Consider the following 24,606-nt stretch of genomic DNA (forward strand, 5'->3'; position numbering starts at 1 on the left):
GCATAGATCATCAAGATTTGGGGTTGGTATGTATCCTACTTCACAAAGAGTGCTTCCAGAGTTGATTTTGTAGGTAAATAGATAGGTCGGACAGCATTGTGAAGTTCAGGGAGAGCTTTGTAGATGAGTATTTGTTCACACTCTTGTCTTGTTGCTGTCATTGCTGACCTACATCATGTGTGTACTGCTTGAGCATGACTTTCCTTCATGGTAGTATACACTGTAAGGGTGATTGATGCAGTGTAATTTGGTTATCATTCCTTTCATTTTACAGCATAATGTCTTGTTTTAGTATTGCAAGGTGCCTACATTTCTCAGCCACCATTAGTTGTCTAGAATAGCTATGGATGGGGCCTCATTCTGTCCAACACAGCATGATTGTGTGTGCTTAGTCCCTACATCAGTTATTTTCCTCAGTCTAGTAAAGCTATGATGCAATCCTGGCCACTGCACAGATGTTTCAGTATACATGAAATCAGGACAGTAGTATAGAGAATCGACATGGTTGCCACACAGCCACTTTGGAGTTATGTACTGCACAGTTGAAGTGTGAAATGACACAGAGACACAATAGGTGTGCAAGTGATATTTATTTTTAGTTGGAGTAGTGCAAAAAGTCCATTAACAATGTTAGGTGAGTCCGTTCTGGTGCATTCTTAAATGGTGATCCTATTTACAGGGTGTGCATGATGCTCCTGAAATGCTGGGGTGATGTCACAGACGGTGCAGAGGAACAGGAATTGCCAAATGGTAGGAGAGAAACATTTACAGCCAATGTGGACAAGTTAAACAGTAGATTGCCGAACAGTCATTGAGGGTAGTTGGAGTGAGGCTGGCATGTGTCAAAACGTAGGACCTTGGTCAGAGTAGGGCATGGTGCAGGGACTAGGGCTTCCGGGTACTCTTGCGAGTGAATGTTATCTGTTCCATGTCTTCTTCTTCTGATGTGTGTGTTGCCTGGTGTGTCCTTGTTGTTGTTGGTTGTGAAGGGGCAACACACACCTCAGTGTCAGAAGACATGGAGGCAGACATCCCGGGGGCTGATCCCTGTCCAGTTATGAAGGGCAGTACTGCAGCAAGGAGAGCGTGCTGGTTTTTCAGAATGGCAGCCACATCCCGATGGTAGGCAGCCAGGTCGGCCCTGAGGGGTTCCATGTTGCATTCCTGCACACGCTGACTGGCTTGCTGTTGGAGTTGTTTGGTCAACTGGATGACAGCTGTGCAGATTGCCTTCTGTGTTACTAAAAGTTCCTCCAACAGCGATGTTCTGGCTTGCATTGCAGCTGCCTGATCAGCAGTTGACAGCATGCACGAACGCACCCCCTCAAGGCTGGCTGCCATATTTTGCATCCCCACCCGCACCTCCTTGGCCAGCTCCCGCTGGACCCCAACGACTGTTCTTTCGAAGCTGGTGCCAGTGTCGTCAGAGTCCTCAGCTGTGTTGGAGCTGGCAGGTCTTACAATTGGGGTGGCGGGTGGTTCTACTGTGGTGGCTGCTTCTTCTTGGCTCCTCCTTGTTACTGAAGGGGGGGTTTGGAGGCTTTCGAGGACCATGTCAATGGTCTCTTGTGTGAGGTTGATGGTCTCGTCATCCATGTCATCAGGGAACTCATGGACAGGCATATTGGCAGGAGATCCGTGTTCCTCTGCAAAGAAACAGGGTACAATTAGTGTGTCTGTGTTGAGATCATTTAGCACTAAGATACAAGCCTTTGGATGCCTTAACTTTGTACTCTGATTTTGTCTTGGTATCTGCTGTCCGTCATAGGGCATTGTTGTAGGCCTATGGCCCACCTGTGTGTCACATGTATGATATGGAGCTATCAGACATGCCTGCCAGGTCATCTCTAGGTGTTGATTTGTAATTATTTCGGAATATGCATTTTTTTGTCCTACTCCTCCCTCGGTGTTTCACTATTGTTATGGAGGGACATTTGTTTGGGTGGGCTCTCATTATCCTACATGTGATTCTTGGCTTTCTAGGCAGCAGGATAGCTAATGGTGTGGGGGACTAAGTTTGACCCACTTGTAAATAACTCTGTCACCCAGATATTCTATTTAGCTCAGACAGACTAGCAGTGCCTCTGGCCTCCCACAACAGAGGAATGTTTAGAAGTCCAAGCCCATGACATCTTTGGGACTTCTCAGGGAAGTGGTGGTCACTCAGGTCCTACACATTTCTATCTTTTCCGGTATGTTCCCATACACAAATGACACAGACAGTATTTGTTTGATATGAAGTTTCATTGTACAACTGCCTTGTAGGAATTTAGGTGTGAGCCCCAATAACCAAAACAATACACACAGTTAGAACTGAAATAGTCCGCAGGAGAGTAATACATTGGTACACAGCTATCATGGTGCCTAACAGTTTCTACTCTCCCTCTGCTTGTTCTATATATAGCACTGCATGTTAAGTTTGGAGCTTGGCTGTCTGAATCACAGGGGAGACATCATCCCTCATATCAGAGGAATGGGCTGGGATCTGGTTGTGCATCAGCAGCAAGGCAGGCAGCATCTAGATGTGATTTTCTGTTTGTAAACTCCCCCATGCGTGTCTTGGGACGAGGAAGTGAATTTAAAAGACATATGTCGTTGTGATGACAAAGTTTCCCTACGCAGGAATGGCAAACCTTAACCCCTACCACATCTATCATCAACGAACCAGACGGTATCCTTGACTGGGGCACAGAGTGAATATGTTCTGGCAAACTCCAGTGCAGAAGTAGGCAAAACAGGGTGATTTGACTAATTGCCAACACCTTAGGACTGACTATTTGCTACATTAACGGATAGGAAGGGCAATGAGATTCATTTAGTGCAAAGTGCTCTGAGGCACTTAGATGTGAGCAAATGAGTATAAGTACATTCAGGGTAAGATGCACAAAGGCCTCCGGCCTGAGGTTATTGCGCAAAGTATACGTTTCACTTGCCACGCTACACTTTGACTGACTGTGGGTGTTGTGACTGCCCTGCCAGCACACTTGCCTCACAGGCCCTGCACCATACACTTTTTATTCACATTGCATGATCTGTACATGTTAGGTGGCATGACCTATGTAGGTCAATGTTAGGATGTGGTATGGATGTAAACATTGTTGATGTTTGTATCTGATGGGGTCTCATGTGTGTCTTACTGGATTGGCCTGTTTATCGTATGAATGTCCTATTTTTTGGTTAGACTGTGCAGATGTGTTTCATTGACCAGTTGCCTGTGTCCCCTCGTCAATGTTGTTGTCTGAGCAGTATGACATTTGTGATGTAGCATTGTTAGGCAGGCACGTGAGGGACCCTGACGTATGCAGCATGTGTGTGTCGTTAGTGCTGTGTGGCTCCTATTGCTGTTTACTTAGGCTTATGTATGTGTCAGTTATGGACATTCAGCATTTAAGTGTACTGGTACCTTTGTCTTATTTCTAGGAGTAGTTGCAGATGTCATCCTCACCCCCTAATTTAGGAATGTATGTTCCAGGGTGGGGTTCCTGCCATTTGGTACTATAGCTGCCCAGAGATGAGAGGTGTTATTGTCAACTGTGGTGGCAGTTAAGTTGCAGTTGTTGTATTTGCTACTGCATTACAGGTAGGGACCTAGTTGATGGGGAATAGTTTGTGCAAAACAAGTGCCTGGATGTGGATTCAGGGTAGTGTCCTTCCCACCTGTCACTGGTTTCCCTTGGCTCTCTTGTTGTAATTACAGGATGTCCCCGTGGGACTGTAGTGGTGGCAGTATTTTGTCGTGCCCCGGCTATGGTCAGTACTGGCCATTCCCCCCTGCCGTGCCCCTTTCCCCATGCCACTTCATATATGTGCTAAGTTACATGCATTGTGTAGTAGGTATCCCCCCCTGCTTACAGTCCCCATTATTGCATTGTAATTCCCCATGCGACTTACCCTGCATGTGCGTAGTGTCGTGGTAGTCTGCGTTGTCCAGTCCTTGTATCCCTGTGACGATCTCCTCCGGGATGACGGCTGCGACCATCTCCTCCATGTGGTCCAGGGCCTCCTGTTGTGCTGGACTCCCCCCTCCAGTCTGCATTGCTGCCTTCCTGTTCCTGGCCATTTTCTCTTTGGTCCTACGTTTACAGTCATGCCAGCGTTTCTTACACTCGGTGACTGTCCGGCGTTCTTCAGCCACACTGTTTATCTTGTCCACAATTTCTTTCCAGATGGCCTCTCTCCTACTGAGTGGCAATTTTGAGGATATGAAAAGTTGGTGCTGGTGTTCCGTCACCTCTTTCACCAGGATTTCCTGCTCCTCTGCACTGAAGCGACACTTTCTTTTTTTCTTTAACATGTCCTGGTTCCTGTATGCTTCCTCCTGGCTGGGTCCTGGTCTGCTCTCATCCTCCTGGGGTCTGTTGGGGCATCTAGGATCCATTTTGGGTCTCCTCTCGTGTAAGTGCAGTTTTCGCGCAAAAATGTCACGCAATAGCGTGAAAAAAACCGGCGTTTTCACGATTGCGCTGTCGTAAATCGACCCACAGTGATTTGCGTCACTTTTACGTGGGTTTCCCTTACGACAGACCGACGCTGTTTGCGTCACGAAATAATGACTCCCACCTGTTGGTTGCGCCGCCGTACGTCAAAGTATAAATTTGACGCCCGAATGGCGCATCCAAATGGCGTTAGACGGCGCTAAATTTTTTGACGCTAAACTGCGTTAGCGCAGTTTAGCGTCAAAAAGTATAAATATGGGCCTTCACCTTTCCATGTTTTACAGGTGGACCAGCTCCCTACACAATTGGAGAAGTGGCTCGATTTGCAGACCCAGACATATCCAGTAAGTGTTGATATGTTAGTTCTGTGTTGTGTTTGCAGCTGTTGTGTGATTGACTCCTGTGTGTTGGACACATTGCAATGTATGATGTGCTGGCACATGATCTGATATGTGACTTGCCTGGAGTTTGACATTTTGTTCCATGTTTGATTGGACAATCAGTGGCGGAGAGTCATATTTTGGGATTCTAGTGCTGCGCTATAGGCACGGGCAGGTGAACAGGGTGATATTTGTTGCTACATTTATGCCAATGATAAATTTGGAGGTGGACATTTTCATGATTTAGTCAGCAAGTCAAACGCTGATTCACACAGACCAGTGATGCCAAAGTATTATCCACAGACTTGAGGATCCCTGTTAACTAATGTACATGTAGGACTGTATGTTTGACTTCCCATCAGCATCTAGCTCCACATGTCATGCTACGTTTGTATGGCACTTGAGTAGAATGTCATAGGTGTGCATGCAGCTCAAGCCCAGATGGGTGCTTAAATTTATGTGCTTGTTTTTGGAAAGGCAGTAGTGAGATCAAATGATGTTGACAATTGTCCGCAATTAGGAACATAGGGGGTCATTCTGACCTCGGCGGTAAAAGGCTCTTACCGCCGGTCAGAAGACCGCCATTCTACCGCCGCGGCCACGGTAAACCGCCACGGTCATTCTGACCCACAACTGCCAAGCCGCCAAAAACCCGACATCCACGGAAGGCCGCCTCATCAGCGGTCAGCGATAAACTGGAGATGACCAAACCTCCACCGTCACGCCAACACAAACACGCCCATGCCATTACGACCCACGAATCCACGCGGCGGTCTTTCAACCGCGGTATTCCATTGGCGGTACACACCGCCGCGGTCAAAATACACACCCAGCTCCAAAACACAGCCACATTGGACAATTTGAAATACAGACACCTGATACACATACAAACACCACTCCCACACATCCAATCAACTATAAAACACACACCCACATCACCCACAAGCCCCCACAACTAGAAATTCGGAGAGAAGGCGAGAGAGAGAGAGAGAGAGCACAGCTATCGAAAACCCCAACACACACAGGAACACAACATCATCACCCACACTACATCCACGCACAAAACACCACACACCACCACACACACCACACTCATCACCACAAACACCACCCCACACCACCCCATGGCACCCCAAAGACACCCCAGGTTCTCGGACCAAGAACTCAGGGTCATGGTGGAGGAAATAATTAGGGTAGAGCCCCAGCTATTCGGCACACAGGTGCAGCACACCACAATAGCCAGGAAGGCGGAGCTATGGCAAAGGATCGTCGACAGGGTCAACGCTGTGGGACAGCATCCCAGATGCCGGGAAGACATCCGAAAGCGCTGGAACGACCTACGGGGGAAGGTGCGGTCGATGGTGTCAAGACACAACATCGCTGTGCAGAAGACTGGCAGCGGACCCCCACCCACTCCCCCTGAATTCACAGCATGGGAGCAAGAGGTCTTGAACATCCTGCATCCTGCAGGCCTTGCTGGAGTAGGCGGAAGAATGGACTCTGGTAAGTCTAATCTCAACTACCTTACCCCCCCCAACCACCAGCATGCCAACCCACACCCCCACCCTCACCACCAACCCCCCAGCACACATCCTTCCTGCCAATGTCTCACCAGCACAACACACCCAACCCAACACCAATCCCTGAATGCCAACACAAACCATGGACACCCATCACCTAAGCACGACCACTGCACATACCCATCCCCCCCACAAACCACCCTCACAACTCCTCCCACAAGGGAATGCCAGCACTGGGGGACAAGGACACCCACAAATCGCACGCCATGGCACACACAGAAGCAATAACCATACTCTTTTACCCCTGCAGGGCCCGAACGCCAACACACCGGCCAGGAGGGTCCAGATTTGTCCATCCCGCCCCCAGAACAGGCCCCCAGTGATGACAGCAGCTCTGTCGACCTAGAACCTGATGACCAGCCCGGACCATCGGGGACCTCTGGACAGTCGGTTCCCCACACACAGACACAGGCCACAGCAGACCCAACCACCTCTGGGAATACCAGCACAGCTCCCACCCAGCGGGCCCATGCCTCTGTCTCCAGGACGCCTCAATCAGCGGTGTGTCCGCCACTACAGGGCACCCAGGCTGACCCACCACCCCAACAACAACAGGGACCTGGGGGCAGTGGTAGTGGGCACACCGTCCAGGGGACAGAGGCCCAGGGAAACAGAGGAACTGGGAGGGCTGCAGTGCGAGAGGGGGTGGACCGGCCCAGGGAACCCACTCTCCAAGAGGCCCTCACCACCATCATGGGAGCATACCACCACTCCCAGGAGACGATGGCGACGGTACTGGCCAGGTTCCAGGAGATCCAGGCACAGCAGGAGGAACGGTACATGGGGTTCAGAGACAAACTCAGGAACATAGGTACCGCAATGGGGACCTTCGTCCTGGCCCTCAACCAGATAGTCAACACATTGCGGGACCATGTGGCACCCCAAAGGGCCCCTGTCACTAGCCCGGACCACGAACAGCCTACCACCTCCGCCGGCGCTAGTGGACAGGAGGCCCCCACACAACGACAGGCCACCAGAACCCCACCTCCTGCTGAAGATCAACCACCCCGCAAGCGGAACCTGAGATCTCACAAGACGACAGAGTAGGATGCCAAGACCCCTGCCAGCAAACAATACCCCCTGATTTCATCCCACTGTCCCACATTGTCACCCTGTCCAACCTTGAACTGCCCCTGCTCCATCCTTCCACAGGCATATGGACAAAGCACCTGTGCGACTGAGAACTGGACTCTGCCATGGACATTACTCCACCCCCACCCATCACCGTTTTACTATCATGGACCCATATGCAGCACTTAAAATAAATCACCAATTGCACTTAAAAAATCAGGAGTCTGCTTGTATTCTTTACAAATGTATTACACATAACGGTGCAATAATGTTCAGTCACAATGTGATTACAACATACCAATGTCTATAAGCATTAGTCCATGGGCACACAAAGCAGCAGTCACGCTGTGGGTCATACAACTCTGAAAAGGGAAGGGAAAGTCAAAAATCAGTTAAAAGGAACTGGGGGGAAACACAGAAAGTAGAGATGCAGGAGGGCAGAAGTAAATGTGAAAAGGCGTGGGGGATTCTTACCTGTTTGCTGCTGAAAATACTGTTGTATAACTGTGTCCCTGTTGTCCGTGTCGTCCCCGTCGTCTTCCTCCTCTTCACTCTCCGCAGGCTCCACAGCTGCTACAACACCACCATCTGGACCATCCTCCTGCAGGAAAGGCACCTGGCGTCGCAATGCAAGATTGTGAAGCATACAGCAGGCCACGATGATATGACACACCTTCTTTGGTGAGTACATTAGGGATCCACCTGTCATATGCAGGCACCTAAACCTGGCCTTCAGGACCCCGAAGGTCCGTTCTATAATCCTCCTAGTTCGCCCATGTGCCTCATTGTAGCATTCCTCTGCCCTGGTCCGAGGATTCCTCACTGGGGTCAATAGCCAAGGCAGGTTGGGGTAACCAGAGTCACCTATTAGCCACACACGGTGTCTCTGTAGCTGTTCCATCACATAAGGGATGCTGCTATTTCGCATGACATACGCGTCATGCACTGATCCAGGGAACTTGGCATTTACATGGGAGATGTACTGGTCAGCCAAACAGACCACCTGGACATTCATCGAATGGTAACTTTTTCGATTTCTGTACACCTGCTCATCGTCTTTTGGGGGTACTAAAGCCACATGGGTCCCATCAATGGCACCAATGATGTTGGGGATATGTCCAAGGGCATAGAAATCACCCTTCACAGTGGCCAAATCACCCTCCTCAGGGAAAACAATGTATCTCCGCATGTATTTCATCAGGGCAGACAACACTCTGGACAAAACCTTAGAAAACATAGGCTGAGACATCCCTGATGACATGGCCACTGTTGTCTGAAAAGACCCACTTGCCAAAAAATGGAGTACTGACAGAACCTGCACCAGAGGGGGAATCCCTGTGGGTTGGCGGATGGGGGACATCAGGTCAGGCTCCAGCTGGGCACACAGTTCATGTATAGTGGCTCGGTCAAGTCGATATCGAAGAATAATATGTCGTTCTTCCATTGTCGACAGGTCCACCAGCGGTCGGTACACGGGAGGATTCATCCTTCTCCTCGCAAGTCCCAGCGGACGGTGCCTAGGAAGGACAACATGGAGCACAGAGTCAAGCAACCCACAGGTACGTTCACCCAGCTTGCACAGTACACGAATCGCTATGCATTGAAAGGCTTGTATGAGTGGCAATGCAAGGCCCAGGCCTGTGTGACGCAGTAGAAATTAAGCCATGTGGGCCCTTGTAATGGCGGCTGCCTGACCTGAGAAGTGTGACAGTGGGATATGAGGTCAACGCGCTGGCGTGGCACACCGTGGCGGTAGGCGGTCGAAGACCGCAGTGCGAAGGCGCATTGTTTAACATTGAACCCTATGGGTCTCAGGAGCCAATGACGATGTGCGCCGGCGGTCGCGGTATGCACCGCGGCGGTACGCACCGCCGCGGGCGTGACCGCCATTTTCTATCTGCTTAACCACTCAAGACCTCACCATCCACAGGAGAGGACCTATACTGCAAGTGCTGCTGTGACCTCGGTCTGGAAGAGACAATGGCTGCTGCGACTGGGGAAAGGGCCCCTGCCTTCACTTCAGAAGAGTTGGAGAAACTTGTGGATGGGGTCCTGCCCCAGTATGCGCTACTCTACGGTCCTCCAGACCAACAGGTAAGTACACTGGGTGCACGTTGAATGGGCTATGCCTGGGTTGTGTATGGTGGATGTAAGATGGTGGGGTGGGGGGCGAATGAGGAGTGCAAGGCACGACAGATGAGAGCATGTGCCACATGGCAGGGTTGGGGAGGGGGGGCAACCACATCTAACATGCAGAAAATTTATGAAAATTCCTTTCCCACCCTGTACATGTCAAATAGGTCAGCGCCCATCAGAAAGTCGACATTTGGCGTGCCATCGCCAAGGAAGTCCGGGCCCTGGGGGTCCACAACAGACGGGGCACCCACTGCCGAAAGAGGTGGGAGGACATCCGCCGCGGGACCAGGAAGACCGCCGAGTCACTGCTGGGGATGGCCTCCCAACGTAGGAGGGGTGCCAGTCGTACCTTGACCCCCCTGATGTCCCGGATCCTGGCGGTGGCCTACCCCGATTTGGATGGGCGCATGAGGACATCACAGCAGACACAAGCGGGTGAGTACCAGCACATTCTGCTATTTTTACACGCAGAGGAGGCGTCTGGGTGGGGGAGGAGGTCTGTGGGTGACGTTAGGCCAGGGCGCTTTCTGTAGTGTAGTCCCCTCCTTTAGGCATGGCCCTGTGCCCCCGCCCCCCACCTCTGTAGGGTGCCAAGTACAGCAATCGATGGTCCAGCATCACCCATGTGCGCATTTGTTGTCCATAGACCTGTTGGCCTAGTCACAAGTACTGAGTAGTGTACCCCGATTGCGCAGCGTAGTGCATGAGGCTCCTGTGTCTGTCCTCTCCGCCAACGGTGTTGACAATGCATGCACTCAATCTGTTTTTATTTCTCCCCCCACCCTTTTTCTTTATCTTCTTGTGCATGTGTGCATTAGCATCATCAGGCGGAGGAGAATTGGCATCGGAGCACGAGGGAGCTGCAACTCACAAGGGCCTGGTGGGCCATGGTACAGACACCGAGGTCACCAGTGATATGGAGGGCGAGGGGAGCACCACAACGGGGACCCGTGGTGACACCAGCGACACCGACACGTCCTCGGAAGGGAGCTCCCTAGTGGTGGCGGCAACATCCGTGCCCCCGCCTCAACAGGTACAGCCACCACCCAGCGCACCAGCTCCGCCCTCCCAGCAGCCCCTCAGCCTTCGCTCTGTGCCCGCTCGCCCAAGAAGGCGGGCATCTCCTTGGCCCCAGGCACCTCAGGCCCTGCCCCTGTTACACCTGCTGCCCTCAGTGAGGAGGTCATTGACCTCCTACAGACCATCATTGTTGGGCAGTCTACCCTTTTGAATGCCATCCAGGGGGTAGAGAGGGAGGTGCATCGGAGCAATGCATACCTGGAGGGCATTCATTTGGGTCAGGCTGCCCATCAACGATCGTTCAATGCTCTGGCCTCAGCACTGACGGCAGCCATTGTCCCTGTTTCCAGCCTCCCTCTTCTAACTGCCTCCACCCTGTTTCTGTCTCCTGTTCCTCAGCCTATCCCATCCACACCATCAGACCAGCCTGCACACACCTCAACACCCAAGGGCAGCTCATCCAGACATAAGCACCACAGATCACACAAGCATTCACCCAAGCAACACCCAGATGCAGACATGCCAACAGTCACTACCACCTCTGTGTCCCCCTCCTCCTCGTCTCCCTCCTCCCTCCCTGTGACGTCTCCACTCACACCTGCATGCACACCACCATCAGCCAGTACTTCCATCACCAGCACACCCTCCAGTACAGTCCGCACACGTGCAGTGAACACCCCCACTGCCATTTACACGTCCCCTGTGTCCTCTCCCACTGTGTCTGTCACCCCCTCTTCCAAGACACACAAACGCAGGCAGCCACCCACCCAACAGCCAACCACCTCACCACAGCCTACGTCACAAGCACCTGCACCCAAAGACAGCACACCTGACTCTCCTACAACCACATCCTCTTCCTCCACTCCCATACCCACTACACCTACCCTTTACATTGGTCCTAAAAAATGTTACCTCTCCAAACATAACCTCTTTGCCCCACCTGACCCACCCCCTCCATCTGCTAAGAGTCCCAAGAGCACCTCAGCCACCACCAGCCCTGCTTCAAGTGTCACCATTGTGCACAGGTTTTGGAGCCCACCCTTTCCCAGCACTGATACATCGGCCAGCAGCAAGGGGACAGCCAGCCCCCCCCCCCGGAAAAAGGACCCGTAAAATCAAGGGCCGCCGCGAGAGGACTGACACGGCTGCCCCCAAGGAGCAAAGTCCTGGGCCGTCACCTGCCACAACATTCAGGGGAGGCAAGGGCCAGAGAGCCTCATCGAAGGAGGGCAAGGGCAGCAGGGCGGAGAAGTCAGCCAGCAGGGGCGCGGACCAGGAGGGCCCCACAAGCCCCATCCCGGGTGTGAGTGAGGACACCCACGGGCCCAGGACTCCGTCACAGAAGGGTCCAGCAACTGCACGGTCGGAGGGTGACTAAGCAGGGAGTCCTGGCCAGGTCTGGCTCCCTTGAATGACTGGACAGGCACCGCTGAAGAGGGCCCCGCCGTGCAGAAAGGCACCGCTGAAGAGGGCCCGCCGTGCAGAAAGACACCGCTGAAGAGGGCCCCGCCGTGCAAAAAGACACCGCTGAAGAGGGCCCTGCCATGCAGAAAGGCACCGCTGAAGAGGGCCCGCCGTCTCAAACACCGCTCCGCTGGGCTCTTCCTGTCAAGCACCGCTCCGCTGGGCCCCGCCTTCTCAAGCACTGCTCCGCTGGGCCCTTCCTGTCAAGCACCGCTCCGCTGGGCCCTTCCTGTCAAGCACCGCTCCGCTGGGCCCCGCCTTCTCAAGCACCGCTCCGCTGGGCCCTTCCTGTCAAGCACCGCTCCGCTGGGCCCTTCATGTCAAGCATCGCTCCGCTGGGCCCTTCCTGTCAAGCACCGCTCAGCTGGGCCCCGCCTTCTCAAGCACTGCTCCGCTAGGCCCTTCCTATCAAGCACCGCTCCGCTGAGCCCTTCATGTCAAGCACCGCTCCGCTGGGCCCTTCCTGTCAAGCACCGCTCCGCTGGGCCCTTCATGTCAAGCACCGCTCCGCTGGGCCCTTCCTGTCAAGCACCGCTCCGCTGGGCCCCGCCTTCTCAAGCACCGCTCCGCTGGGCCTTTCCTGTCAAGCACCGCTCCGCTGGGCCCTTCCTGTCAAGCACAGCTCCGCTGGGCCCTTCCTGTCAAGCACCGCTCCGCTGGGCCCTTCATGTCAAGCACCGCTCCGCTGGGCCCTTCCTGTCAAGCACCGCTCCGCTGGGCCCCGCCTTCTCAAGCACCGCTCCGCTGGGCCCTTCCTGTCAAGCACCGCTCCGCTGGGCCCCGCCTTCTCAAGCACCGCTCCGCTGGGCCCTTCCTGTCAAGCACCGCTCCGCTGGGCCCTGCCGTCTCAAACACCGCTCCGCTGGGCCCTTCCTGTCAAGCACCACTCCGCTGGGCCCCGCCTTCTCAAGCACCGCTCCGCTGGGCCCTTCCTGTCAAGCACCGCTCCGCTGGGCCCTTCCTGTCAAGCACCGCTCCGCTGGGCCCCGCCTTCTCAAGCACCGCTCCGCTGGGCCCTTCCTGTCAAGCACCGCTCCGCTGGGCCCTTCCTGTCAAGCACCGCTCCGCTGGGCCCTTCATGTCAAGCACCGCTCCGCTGGGCCCTTCCTGTCAAGCACCACTCCGCTGGGCCCTTCCTATCAAGCACCGCTCCGCTGGGCCCCGCCTTCTCAAGCACTGCTCCGCTGGGCCCTTCCTGTCAAGCACCGCTCCGCTGGGCCCCGCCGTCTCAAGCACCGCTTTGCTGGGCCCTTCCTGTCAAGCACCGCTCCGCTGGGCCCCGCCTTCTCAAGCACCGCTCCGCTGGGCCCTTCCTGTCAAGCACCGCTCCTCTGGGCCCTTCCTGTCAAGCACCGCTCCGCTGGGCCCCGCCTTCTCAAGCACTGCTCCGCTGGGCTCTTCCTGTCAAGCACCACTCCGCTGGGCCCCGCCTTCTCAAGCACTGCTCCGCTGGGCCCTTCCTGTCAAGCACCGCTCCGCTGGGCCCTTCCTGTCAAGCACTGCTCCGCTGGGCCCTTCCTGTCAAGCACCGCTCCGCTGGGCCCCGCCTTCTCAAGCACCGCTCCGCTGGGCCCTTCCTGTCAAGCACCGCTCCGCTGGGCCCTTCATGTCAAGCACCGCTCCGCTGGGCCCCGCCTTCTCAAGCACCGCTCCGCTGGGCCCTGCCTTCTCAAGCACCGCTCCGCTGGGCCCTTCCTGTCAAGCACCGCTCCGCTGGGCCCTTCCTGTCAAGCACCGCTCCGCTGGGCCCCGCCTTCTCAAGCACCGCTCCGCTGGGCCCTTCCTGTCAAGCACCGCTCCGCTGGGCCCTTCATGTCAAGCATCGCTCCGCTGGGCCCTTCCTGTCAAGCACCGCTCCGCTGGGCCCCGCCTTCTCAAGCACTGCTCCGCTGGGCCCTTCCTGTCAAGCACCGCTCCGCTGGGCCCTTCATGTCAAGCACCGCTCCGCTGGGCCCTTCCTGTCAAGCACCGCTCCGCTGGGCCCCGCCTTCTCAAGCACCGCTCCGCTGGGCCCTTCCTGTCAAGCACCGCTCCGCTGGGCCCCGCCGTCTCAAGCACCGCTCCGCTGGGCCCTTCCTGTCAAGCACCGCTCCGCTGGGCCCCGCCTTCTCAAGCACCGCTCCGCTGGGCCCTTCCTGTCAAGCACCGCTCCGCTGGGCCCTTCCTGTCAAGCACCGCTCCGCTGGGCCCCGCCGTCTCAAGCACCGCTCCGCTGGGCCCTTCCTGTCAAGCGCCGCTCCGCTGGGCCCCGCCTTCTCAAGCACCGCTCCGCTGGGCCCTTCCTGTCAAGCACCGCTCCGCTGGGCCCTTCCTGTCAAGCACCGCTCCACTGGGCCCCGCCGTCTATAGCACCGCTCCGCTGGGCCCTTCCTGTCAAGCACCGCTCCGCTGGGCCCTTCCTGTTAAGCACCGCTCCGCTGGGGCCCGCCTTCTCAAGCACCGCTCCGCTGGGCCCTTCCTTTCAAGCACCGCTCCGCTGGGCCCTTCATGTCAAGCACCGCTCCGCTGGGCCCTTCCTGTCAAGCACCGCTGGCCCATTGACTGTGCCGGTTCTGTGTCGACCTAGTGTTCACGCTGCACTCGGGGCACCCTGCCTCCTCCATTACCTGTGGAGTCTGTAATCCACCTGATGGCCTGTGTCTCTGCACTCCCCAGGATGGCACAGTGGGCAGACCACCCACTGTAGAGACTTGTGAGACTGTGGCTTTGCACTCCTCAGGATGGCACAGTGGGCATGGTGGACCCTTCGTGGATCTGGTGTCGTGGACTCATGTGGCTGAGGTGCCCCCCCTTCCCTTCCCCCTGAGGTGCCTATAGTTTTGTCATCTGATGCCCCAGCAGTGTTCTCTCCAACGGACTCAGGTCTCCTGTGTGGGCTTTGCCCATGTGTTGATACACTTTGGCCCACAGACAGTGGAAATTTAAGTGACTGTGCAGGACTTATTGCCTATGTTTATAGATTTCGCAATGTTCATTCTTTGGGCCGTATTTATACTCCGTTTGCGCCGAATTTGCGTCGTTTTTTTCGACGCAAATTCGACGCTAAACTAACGCCAACTAACGCCATATTTATACTATGGCGTTAGAGGCGTATAGCGCCAAAGTTCCCGGAATGTGCGTCATTTTTTAGCGTGAACCCCTTCCTTGCGTTAATGATATGCAAGGGAGGCGTTCCCGTCTAAAAAATGACTCCCAGGCCTTTACGTGGTATTTATACTCCCGGGCAAAAGAGACGCCCGGGAGTGGGCGTGGCTAAAAACGGCGCATTTGCGCCGCTTTTTAACGCCTGGGTCAGGCATGGCGTTAAGGGACAAGTGGGCTCAAAATGAGCCCAGAGTGCCCTCCCCTGCCCCCAGGGACCCCCCCTGCCACCCTTGCCCACCCCAGGAGGACACCCAAGGCTGGAGGGACCCACCCCAGGGACATTCAGGTAAGTTCAGGTAAGTATTTTTTTTTTTTTTTTTATATTTTTTTTTGGCATAGGGGGGCCTGATTTGTGCCCCCCTACATGCCACTATGCCCAATGACCATGCCCAGGGGACAGAAGTCCCCTGGGCATGGCCATTGGGCAAGGGGGCATGACTCCTATCTTTACAATGATAGGAGTCATGTTGATGGGGGATGGGCGTCGTTAAAAAATGGCGCAAGTCGGGTTAAGACGATTTTTTTGCCTCAACCTGACTTGCCCCATTTTAAGACGCCCTAACGTCATTTTTGCCCAACGCCGGCGCTGCCTGGTCTACGTGGTTTTTTTCCACGCACACCAGGCAGCGCCGGTCTGCTTGCGCCGGCTAACGCCATTCCATAAATACGGCGCCCGCATGGCGCTTCAGAATGGCGTTAGACGGCGCAAAATTTTTTGACGCTAAACTGCGTTAGCGCAGTTTAGCGTCAAAAAGTATAAATATGGGCCTTTATTTTTTATATTTCATATTGCTAATTTACCATGACTTCAATGAACCTATTTTATACATAAATTATAAATCTCAATTGTATTCTGTCTTTGCATTTTTCCAGGGGGTTTGGGGGGAGTCACTGTGACTTGTTGCTCTGCATTGGTGCGTAGATAGTTGGGGAGGTGGGGGGGAGGGCGGGTGTCGCATATGTGTGTGCCCGTAACCTTTCCTCCTCCCCCCTCCCCTGTGTCGTAGGTGCAGTACTCACTGTTGTCGTCTGCGCCGGCGTTCGTACTCGTGGTAGATGAGCAGGTAGACAATAGCTGGTAGGATGTTTAATTCGGGTTCCATGCTGTCCTCCTTCCTCGTGGAGTGTGTATAGGTGAGCGTTTTCCCGTTCGTAGTCTGTTTCCGCCGTGTTTTTATCGGCGGGGCTCCCGCCCCGGAAAATGTGGCGGATTGGTGAGTTGTGATAGTGTGGGCGGTACATTGTCTGCCGCCTGCCTGTTGGCGGTGACCGCCGCGCTGTTTGTTTGTGCCGCCGTGGCGGTCGGAGTGTTAAAGCGGCGGCCTGTGTTGGCGGTTCCCGCCAGGGTCAGAATTCCCTTTTTTTGACCGCCAGCCTATTGGCGGGTTGGCCGCCGCTTTAACACTGACCGCCAGGGTCAGAATGACCCCCATAATGTTGATGTGATTGTCCAATGTTTGAGTTAATCCTAGTTGGCAGACCTCCTTACCTGTGTTGGACTGACTAAACCCATGGACAGCTGTCTAAAGCTTCCTGGCTGTCCTTGATGTTTGAAAGTATGTGTTGCATGTCCATCACCCCTTGAGGCACAGGGTTAAGGTTAGGAAATATGTGACACTGGTGTGAGGACCCCAGTGTAGAAGACAGACATTAAATTCCAACATTCATTTGTTCCAACCTAGGATACCCCCTCATGATTAGCAACTGCATACCGTCCAGGAAATTCCATTTACAAATCACAGATCTTGTGGGCCTTGATTGTCATCCAGAAGGTAGTCATTAGTTGGCCTGTCACATGTGGAGTACTTGCAGCATTTGTTATGTGACTAATGGCAGTACAATGATGCACAGATCATTAATGTAGGTACACACCTTTTTGAGCATTGCTGTGCTGTTAGATAGTAGATGTGTAGGCTGCGTTGGCCTGTCATTCCTCAGGGACATTCTATGATCTGTACTGTGATTTGGACTGTTTAAGCAAATTTTGAGGAAGTGTTAGAATATCATCTGTAGATGTATCACACTAATGCTTGGCTTTCTCTATTTTTACAGCTGCCAACATGAATGCCCATGAGATCAGGAAATTCCAGAGGCGGGCAATGCGTTACCACCACATACTAGATGTGGAGTCTGGGTTCCGCAATATGGCACGGTGTTATCGCCATGAAAGAGCCAGGGGTCCGGAGAGCATTTGCCCAAGGGTGGCCATCCTTGCCCACAACAGCCACCACCAGCACAATGGCTTAGACCACATTGGCGAAGTGTGGCACAGTGGTTAGAGTGGAGGACCCTGATGCAGAGATTTGGCCTGGGACCAGGTTCAATTCCCACCTTGGTGGGTCTTGGGCTCAATTCCGTTGGATCAGATAATTCTCGCCTTGGTGCCTAATCTGATTAATGGGTCCTACTCTGTAACTCTGGGCAATAGCTTGCTTAATCTCCACAACGTCCCTGACAGTGCTTGGATGCCCGGCTTCAACCTTGGGTAGCCCAGGAGTGGGTGCCTTACAGGGAAAAGCCAGGAGGGGTTCCACAGCGGTATGCATACAGTGCCTTGAGACCCTAATGGGTGAGTAGTGTGCTATACAAGTGCGAAGTTTACAGTTTTACAGTCACACAAAGGATGACAGCCGCTGTTGCAGGTCCATCAACCTCATCACCTCCAGGCCCACAGACAGCAGCTCCTGCAGCTCCCTCTCCAAGCACGGCACCAGCAGTACCATCCTCTAGTGGCACACAGACAACCCCATCTGCAGTAGACAATGCCGAATTCCAAGCTATGAGACGTGACATGCAACAGATGTTGCGCAGGATGGACAGGCTGCAGCAGGAGGTGTCCCGCAATAGCAGGAGACTGCTGGGAATAAAGAAGATCCTGCGGAGGGCAAATTTGTGACTTTTGGACCCTCAGCCATTATTCCCTCCCCTCCCTCCTCTTTCCTGGTTCTTATATTTAGTGGGTTTAGGGGGCTCAGTGTTAGGTTAGAGTAGGCTGTTAGGTTAGTTAGTATAAGTGGGGGTTATATTATTACATGTGTTTTTTGTGGGGGTGGGGGTGGGGAATGATGTTAGGGTTTATGTGTATAAAAAAAATAATATTAATATATATATATATATATATATATATCAAACCAAAACCCTTTCAGGGATAGAGCGACGCATAAATTATGCAAAAAACAAAGGAGAACTCTGGGAAGTTCCCAATTTTAGGTGGAGAGCTGCTCTAGTAAGGAGCACCCTGCAACACCAGCGACACTCTAGATTTGCTCACCTCAAATGTCTGCTTATCTAGCAAAGTCTTTAAGCATAGGATTAGCACAGTGCTATCCTCGCCGAGCTAGATAGTGACAAAGTCTTTTGCCATTTGTACAGCAAAATCTTTAAGCATAGAATTGACATAGTGTCATCCTTGCCGAGCTGTAAAATGACAAAAGCCATTTACCACTCCAGGCACAGTATTACAGCTTTGGACTGGTCAAATACCATCCAAGCCAACCTGGAATGAGTAAAGCAACCCCTGACACGTGTTTCGCTCTCATTAAAGCTCTTCAGAGGAGTATAGCTTTGTCCAGACACAAGGGAGCACCCAGTATAAGTCAAACCAAAACCCTTTCAGGGATAGAGCGACGCATAAATTATGCAAAAAACAAAGGAGAACTCTGGGAAGTTCCCAATTTTAGGTGGAGAGCTGCTCTAGTAAGGAGCACCCTGCAACACCAGCGACACTCTAGATTTGCTCACCTCAAATGTCTGCTTATCTAGCAAAGTCTTTAAGCATAGGATTAGCACAGTGCTATCCTCGCCGAGCTAGATAGTGACAAAGTCTTTTGCCATTTGTACAGCAAAATCTTTAAGCATAGAATTGACATAGTGTCATCCTTGCCGAGCTGTAAAATGACAAAAGCCATTTACCACTCCAGGCACAGTATTACAGCTTTGGACTGGTCAAATACCATCCAAGCCAACCTGGAATGAGTAAAGCAACCCCTGACACGTGTTTCGCTCTCATTAAAGCTCTTCAGAGGAGTATAGCTTTGTCCAGACACAAGGGAGCACCCAGTATAAGTCAAACCAAAACCCTTTCAGGGATAGAGCGACGCATAAATTATGCAAAAAACAAAGGAGAACTCTGGGAAGTTCCCAATTTTAGGTGGAGAGCTGCTCTAGTAAGGAGCACCCTGCAACACCAGCGACACTCTAGATTTGCTCACCTCAAATGTCTGCTTATCTAGCAAAGTCTTTAAGCATAGGATTAGCACAGTGCTATCCTCGCCGAGCTAGATAGTGACAAAGTCTTTTGCCATTTGTACAGCAAAATCTTTAAGCATAGAATTGACATAGTGTCATCCTTGCCGAGCTGTAAAATGACAAAAGCCATTTACCACTCCAGGCACAGTATTACAGCTTTGGACTGGTCAAATACCATCCAAGCCAACCTGGAATGAGTAAAGCAACCCCTGACACGTGTTTCACTCTCATTAGAGCTCTTCAGAGGAGTATAGCTTTGTCCAGACACAAGGGAGCACCCAGTATAAGTCAAACCAAAACCCTTTCAGGGATAGAGCGACGCATAAATTATGCAAAAAACAAAGGAGAACTCTGGGAAGTTCCCAATTTTAGGTGGAGAGCTGCTCTAGTAAGGAGCACCCTGCAACACCAGCGACACTCTAGATTTGCTCACCTCAAATGTCTGCTTATCTAGCAAAGTCTTTAAGCATAGGATTAGCACAGTGCTATCCTCGCCGAGCTAGATAGTGACAAAGGCCCATATTTATACTTTTTGACGCTAAACTGCGCTAACGCAGTTTAGCGTCAAAAAATTTAGCGCCGTCTAACGCCATTCTGAAGCGCCATGCGGGCGCCGTATTTATGGAATGGCGTTAGCCGGCGCAAGCAGACCGGCGCTGCCTGGTTTGCGTGGAAAAAAAACACGTAGACCAGGCAGCGCCGGCGTTGGGAAAAAATGACGTTAGGGCGTCTTAAAATGGGGCAAGTCAGGTTGAGGCAAAAAAATCGCCTCAACCCGATTTGCGCCATTTTTTTACGACGCCCAGACGCCATTTCATGACTCCTGTCTTAGTAAAGACAGGAGTCATGCCCCCTTGCCCAATGGCCATGCCCAGGGGACTTGTGTCCCCTGGGCATGGTCATTGGGCATAGTGGCATGTAGGGGGGCACAAATAAGGCCCCCCTATGCCACCCAAAAAAAAGTAAAAAAATATAAAAAATAATACTTACCTGAACTTACCTGAATGTCCCTGGGGTGGGTCCCTCCATCCTTGGGTGTCCTCCTGGGGTGGGCAGGGGTGGCAGGGGGGGTCCCTGGGGGCAGGGGAGGGCACCTGTGGGCTCATTTTGAGCCCACAGGCCCCTTAACGCCTACCCTGACCCAGGCGTTAAATAGTGGCGCAAATGCGGGGTTTTTTGACCCGCCAACTCCCGGGCGTGATTTTTGCCCGGGAGTATAAATACGACGCATTTGCGTCGCCGTCATTTTTTTAGACGGGAACGCCTTCCTTGCATCTCATTAATGCAAGGAAGGCGTTCACGCAAAAAAATTACACTATTTGCCAATACTTTGGCGCTAGACGCGTCTAACGCCAAAGTATAAATATGGCGTTAGTTTTGCGCCGAATTTGCGTCGAAAAAAACGACGCAAATTCGGCGCAAACGGAGTATAAATACGGGCCAAAGTCTTTTGCCATTTGTACAGCAAAATCTTTAAGCATAGAATTGACATAGTGTCATCCTTGCCGAGCTGTAAAATGACAAAAGCCATTTACCACTCCAGGCACAGTATTACAGCTTTGGACTGGTCAAATACGATCCAAGCCAACCTGGAATGAGTAAAGCAACCCCTGACACGTGTTTCGCTGTCATTAGAGCTCTTCAGAGGAGTATAGCTTTGTTCAGACACAAGGGAGCACCCAGTATAAGTCAAACCAAAACCCTTTCAGGGATAGAGCGACGCATAAATTATGCAAAAAACAAAGGAGAACTCTGGGAAGTTCCCAATTTTAGGTGGAGAGCTGCTCTAGTAAGGAGCACCCTGCAACACCAGCGACACTCTAGATTTGCTCACCTCAAATGTCTGCTTATCTAGCAAAGTCTTTAAGCATAGGATTAGCACAGTGCTATCCTCGCCGAGCTAGATAGTGACAAAGTCTTTTGCCATTTGTACAGCAAAATCTTTAAGCATAGAATTGACATAGTGTCATCCTTGCCGAGCTGTAAAATGACAAAAGCCATTTACCACTCCAGACACAGTATTACAGCTTTGGACTGGTCAAATACCATCCAAGCCAACCTGGAATGAGTAAAGCAACCCCTGACACGTGTTTCGCTCTCATTAGAGCTCTTCAGAGGAGTATAGCTTTGTCCAGACACAAGGGAGCACCCAGTATAAGTCAAACCAAAATCCTTTCAGGGATAGAGCGACGCATAAATTATGCAAAAAACAAAGGAGAACTCTGGGAAGTTCCCAATTTTAGGTGGAGAGCTGCTCTAGTAAGGAGCACCCTGCAACACCAGCGACACTCTAGATTTGCTCACCTCAAATGTCTGCTTATCTAGCAAAGTCTTTAAGCATAGGATTAGCACAGTGCTATCCTCGCCGAGCTAGATAGTGACAAAGTCGGCGAGGATAGCACTGTGCTAATCCTATGCTTAAAGACTTTGCTAGATAAGCAGACATTTGAGGTGAGCAAATCTAGAGTGTCGCTGGTGTTGCAGGGTGCTCCTTACTAGAGCAGCTCTCCACCTAAAATTGGGAACTTCCCAGAGTTCTCCTTTGTTTTTTGCATATATATATATATATATATATATATATATTTGTTTAGGATAAGATCGTATGTGTTCAAGTTAGTATATGTTGTCCTACATGTGTCTCGTCATATAAGGAGGGTGGGGTTGATGTTTACAGTGTTTAATTAAATGTGATAGGTAAGATTAGCTTAGGGTAGTTAGGGCCAGTTGTGGGTAATGTGTAGTTAGGATAGGCTAGGTTACTTAAGGTGTTTCACCTAGTTTTATTATACTTTTTTACTGTTAAATAAATATTTAGGTACTCCTTTACAGTACGTGTCATATGCTTGGGGATCAGGGCCTTGGCATGGGTGAACAGTGTCAATTTAGTATTTGCATTTGTGTACATTCCTGCATCTGAATCCCATTCTTGACATGGTTATTCACAATTCCTAATGTGCAGTCACATTGGCAGCTACACCACAGCTACTTCTCAATGCATCTGTGTCAAAGCCCAGCTCATCTGAGTCCTTGTTCAGTTCTGATGGAGGTTGAAGACAATCCGACCCCACCCTGAAACTGCTTGTTCCAGCACACTAGGTTTTAAAACAGTGCACTAAGAACAGAAGCTCAAGGGAAGGGGGGAAGTGGATAAAATAAAATAAAGAGACAACACCGTTCTTGCGTTTCCACTGTTGAAGTGCTGCACAAATCTGCGGCCCTCTCTGACTTCTGTAGAAACTGGTGCCTAATGAAACATAAACAAAGAACAGATAAGTACAACCTTTTCCTAACTGGGTTCCTGACTATCCCTTTATTTATTAGAAATTTTCTTCTAAAAGTACCTCTTGGATCCTGGTCTCTAGCTTCCAGGTTTGCAATGTGTTACTGCTCTGGGATGTGCTTTCTATTACTCTAAAGCTTCTAAAACATTAAACAAATACCGTTATCAGAATTACCAATATCAAACATTCATCTTAATATAACTAAAGCCTAAATTCCCAATAGCAGACTCACTTTTCCCATATTTCCAGAATCTTTTATAAAACAAATACTGTACTTTTACGTCAAAATACAGCATGTAATTTGTGCAAGTCCTTGATTTACTGTTTGCCTTGCTGTTAATGGTTTCCACGGTTCGATTGTTAAAAGTTCCATAAAAAATGTTTGCTTCACAAAGTTCCGCAAAGTATTCTTGTAACAAAGAGTTTGAATCACAATGTTCGTGGAAGGTATCTTGTTTCCAGAAATTGTTGTCAAAGTTCTTTCAGGTAATAAAAGTTTTGCACTTACTTGTTGCTGGCAAGAGATACTGATCAGTCTAACCTTGTCTTCTTTCTCTTTTGCAGGTTGCTTGTAGGAGAGAGGCTGAGGCAAGGAGGAACCGGAAACCGGAAGAAGGAAGAGCCAGCAGCTGCGCCTATTGAAGCCAATGAAAGTCTGTAGAGAGCAGGCGTGCCAGCGCCGAGGGATCTGTCCTCAGGTAAGCGGGAGGTAGACGAGCACAAGCACTGGGTGAGGCTCGGGGCTGCCTTTTATAGACAGGGCTGGGTGTGGTCCTCACATGCTGCACATGTTCTTGAAAGGTGTGAAGAGCTGGGTGTGGTTTGAAGAGCTGGGTGTGGTCCTCACATGCTGCACATGTTCTTGAAAGGTGTGCAGAGTTTCAGTTATTATGCAAATGAGTTAAATTAACACATGGCCTAGAGAGGAGTGTTTTAAAGAAGCCTTGGTAAAAGCAAGGCCCAATGTGTAAACAAAACAGCACATTAAACAACATACACAGAAGCCTGGGGGGGGGGAAGGTGAGATAACAAGAAAGGCTTTCAATAGTAAGTTTAAAAGGGAGCTATTACAGAACCCACTAGTGCAGTGAGAGGGGACATGCTCTTTGCTGTGCACAAACCCTAACAATCTGCCATCCATTGCACCCACCACTCAAGGTTACTATGGTTCCCAATGTATTGTGAAGTTTTGATGTGTGTTTTAAATCTGTCATCGTTTGAGACCTGATTTGGAATCTTGGGCACTGTGGTACATCTGCCTGCAGCCTTATGTTCATGTGAACCCTGAAGAGCTGAATGATGTTATAATCTTATGTAGTATTGTATACATAACTCACACTTATCATTCATTTCTTACATTGTACTCACAGGTTACATAATTGTCCATACACTCGTACACATCCATTCCTGCTTTTTGGTGTGTGTATGTGATGAAAGTTTATAGTCAGATGTCACATACATAAAGATTGTCTTGAAGGGAATTTTGGACACATTGGTTTTCAGCTTATACATACCTTGAAGCGGACTTTTTCAGTTCAACACAGCATTATACTGTTAGTTTTCAATTTACTTCAGAAATAAGCCTCAGGAAGCACAGATGGTGATACAATCCAGGCCCCAGTGTATAGTTATCAGCCCACAATCTGTCAACGCAGTTGTATTGACATTCTATGGCCATTGACATGTAACATACATCACTAATCTCCTACACAGTTCATGTGTCACATTACACAGAGACAACGTGGTTGTGTAAGTGCTATTTATTTGAAAGTACTGTTGTGCAATAATTACATAGTCCAGGATTGTGAGTCCATTAGTATGACGCCTTCTATTGTGATGCTACACA

The sequence above is a fragment of the Pleurodeles waltl genome, chromosome 4_2, assembly GCF_031143425.1.
Source record: "Pleurodeles waltl isolate 20211129_DDA chromosome 4_2, aPleWal1.hap1.20221129, whole genome shotgun sequence".
NCBI classification, from domain to species: domain Eukaryota; kingdom Metazoa; phylum Chordata; class Amphibia; order Caudata; family Salamandridae; genus Pleurodeles; species Pleurodeles waltl.